We start from the raw sequence: 2,970 nt of genomic DNA, 5'->3' as shown, positions 1-2,970 counted from the left end.
TGAAACCCGCCAAACTGAGTAAAGTTAAAATATCTCAGAGGTACTCGGCTCTGTGACTCGTTGGATAACCTAAAGCCTTGTTTGGTTCCGGCCGATCCTTGATCAATATATCTTCCTGTCTGTAGGCATAAGTTCACCTCAATTGGGATAAGCATACATTCAGCGTCAATCTCCACCTCTGCCCTGAATATGAGTGCGTCCTGTTTCTCAAGAGCTGAAAAGATGAGAGAGGCTGCCTTTTGAATTCGTCCCTTGGCTGCCGAATTCAAAGCGGACAGGAAATCAATCCGGGCTGGCAAACCTGCCTGGTCTGATTAAAAGGCGGTGACACCCTATATTGGAAGCATGTTCTCGTCTTCTGGCCTCAACATTAGGTTCAACGTATCGGATGATAAGCACCGCTCCGATTGTCTGGTAATGGTTCTGCTGTTCCCATTAACACCTCCTCTGGACCATCCTTTGTTACGTTATTGCCCGATTACCACCCACTTTGCCTTTCTCCATTGTGCCATGTATTATTTAATCACTCCTGCGTTCCGCTGTATCACAGTCATTCCCATTTGACCTTTCTCGCTGCGTATTTTTTCAGGCGCTATTTTTGTTGAAAACATCTGTAATCTTTAACTTTTTCCTGAAATATCGGAATGATTATCCGACAGAACGTGAAACCGGATTCTTCCTCCACAAAATCTGCACGACCTGCCGAGTTTTACATATTTATCTGTTTTTATTCATTCTATTTCCGTGTCCCTTTTAAGGGGATTTGCTGTCTGTCCGAGATCATTCTCTGTCTCTGTAAAATGGTGTGCTATCAGACCCTCATCATTCTGTTTCTGTTTAAAAGGGATGTGCTGTCTGTCCCGGATTTCCCATTTCAAATTTCAAAACCTGCCTTTGGAGGTTAAGGAATTTTAATTTGTTTGTGTGTTTCAGACTGGGCTGGTTTTACGTCTCTTCCTCCCTCCTTGTCTATCACTTGTGACTTCAATAACAGTCTCTGCGCCGCGTGGTCCTGAGCCCCACTGCACAATTGCCTTCAGGGATGATCGAAATCTCACTTTATTCTTTTAAAAGGGAACTGCTGTCAGTCAAGGGTCATTCTGCATCTGGTAAAAGGGATGTCCTTGCAATCCCTGATCATTCTGTGTCTGTTTAAATGGGCTGGTTGTCAGTTCCGGTTCATAATCTTTCCCTTTAAAACGGATTTTCTCATAAACCCGGGTCATCCTGTATTGTTTGAGAAGGAGTATGATTTCAGCTGCAATGACCGAATTGTTAAACTATAGCGTGCCAATTTACATTGGGGTTGCCTGCGCCGGTGCGCACCCAGATCGCAGTGCATCTGTTCATTCACTCGAAATATGCTCATCTTTTCCTAAATCCACTCCTTGATATTGCAGTTGCCCCGAATTTGCTCGCAATATACGCAACAACACAATGATTGGTGCTGGCAGCGGCCGCGTGGCCTAATGGATAAGGCGTCTGACTTCGATTACAAACGCAAAGTTATCAGAAAATTGCAGGTTCGAGTCCTGCCGCGGTCAACTTAGCTCGCTACGTGAAATTTTATATTCTTTGTTTTGATTCAGCCGAGAAACCAACCATCTCTTCCAGTCACTCACCTGAAGTGAAAGAAGGCTGTTGGCTTAAAGAATCTCATGGCAAGTTTTCATCATTGTCGATCTGCATGCACGGGCAGAGTAAGCTGTGAAGTGGACTTTCTTGCACATTTTATCTGTTTGGATACAAAAAGCAAGAGATTGAATGGCTGACGATGTCTTATCGCAGAGACGAGGTGGCCGAGAGGTTAAGGCGATGGACTGCTAATGCATTGTGCTCTGCACGACTGGGTTCGAATCCCGTTCTCGTCGTCGTTGGCTTGCAGCTTAACCACTTTTTGACATTCACATTTAACCTCATCGCCAAATTCCCCTTTGACTTGCAGTGATGCTGTACTTTCCTCATGCCATGTCTCAAATTAATAATATATTCGTCAAAAGGAGAACAGTTGCAGTACAATGGTGAGGGGCACTAAGTAGATAGGTATCTGAGAGACAGCACATGCACGATGGGCCATAATATCATTTCTCACCACCGTCAGAATCTGAGAGCTGCGCTTTTCACTGTCGGCGGCTCGTTGGTCCACGGTTATGAGTCTCCCTTCGGAATGATCACATTTGAAATGCGAGACATCACGGGCCAAATCCCGGACGAGCCCCGCCATGTTTTACTCAAAGTTCCGCTTCTAACAGCCGCTCGACATGTGAGAAAACAGACGTATTTCACGTTAAAACGTGTGATTTTACGCCGATGTACCCTTAGCATCCAAATCCCAGAGCAAAGTCAAACCCGCCAATCTGAGTAAAGTTAAAATATCTCAGAGGTACTCGGCTCTGTGACTCGTTGGATAACCTAAAGCCTTGTTTGGTTCCGGCCGATACTTGATCAGTATATCTTCCTGTCTGTAGGCATAAGTTCCCCTCAATTGGGATAAGCATACATTCAGCGTCAATCTCCACCTCTGCCCTGAATATGTGTGCGTCCTGTTTCTCTCGAGCTGAAAAGATGAGAGAAGCTGCTTTTTGAATTCGTCTCTTGGCTGCCGAATTCAAAGCGGACAGGACATCAATCCGGGATGGCAAAGCTGCCTGGTCTGATTAAAAGGCGGCGACACCCTCTATTGTAGGCATGTTCTCGTCTTCTGGCCTCAACATTAGGTTCAACGTATCGGATGATAAGCATCGCTCCGATTTTCCCATTTGACTTTTCTCGCTGCGTAATTTTTCCAGGCACTATTTATGTTGAAAAAATCTGTCATCTTGAACTTTTTCCTAAAATATCGGAATGATTATCCGACAGAAAGTGAATCCGGATTCTTCCTCCACAGAACCTGCACGACCTGCCGAGTTTTACATATTTATCTATTTTTATTTCCGTGTCCCTTTTAAGGGGATGTGCTGTCTGTCCGAG

The 2,970-nt window shown here is 44.9% G+C and overlaps 2 non-coding genes across 2 annotated transcripts; both read left to right on the top strand.

The window, feature by feature from the left end:
* Window positions 1-1,455: 1,455 nt before the first annotated feature.
* On the top strand, window positions 1,456-1,544 carry trnar-ucg (transfer RNA arginine (anticodon UCG)). Its single transcript is given in 2 exon segments — window positions 1,456-1,492; window positions 1,509-1,544. It is a non-coding gene; the product is annotated as a tRNA-Arg (tRNA).
* Window positions 1,545-1,789: 245 nt separating this feature from the next.
* On the top strand, window positions 1,790-1,871 carry trnas-gcu (transfer RNA serine (anticodon GCU)). Its single transcript has one exon. It is a non-coding gene; the product is annotated as a tRNA-Ser (tRNA).
* Window positions 1,872-2,970: the final 1,099 nt, after the last annotated feature.

Source organism: Pristiophorus japonicus, unplaced genomic scaffold, assembly GCF_044704955.1.
Source record: "Pristiophorus japonicus isolate sPriJap1 unplaced genomic scaffold, sPriJap1.hap1 HAP1_SCAFFOLD_4426, whole genome shotgun sequence".
Taxonomy (NCBI): domain Eukaryota; kingdom Metazoa; phylum Chordata; class Chondrichthyes; family Pristiophoridae; genus Pristiophorus; species Pristiophorus japonicus.
This window is presented reverse-complemented; position numbering and strand designations above follow the sequence as displayed.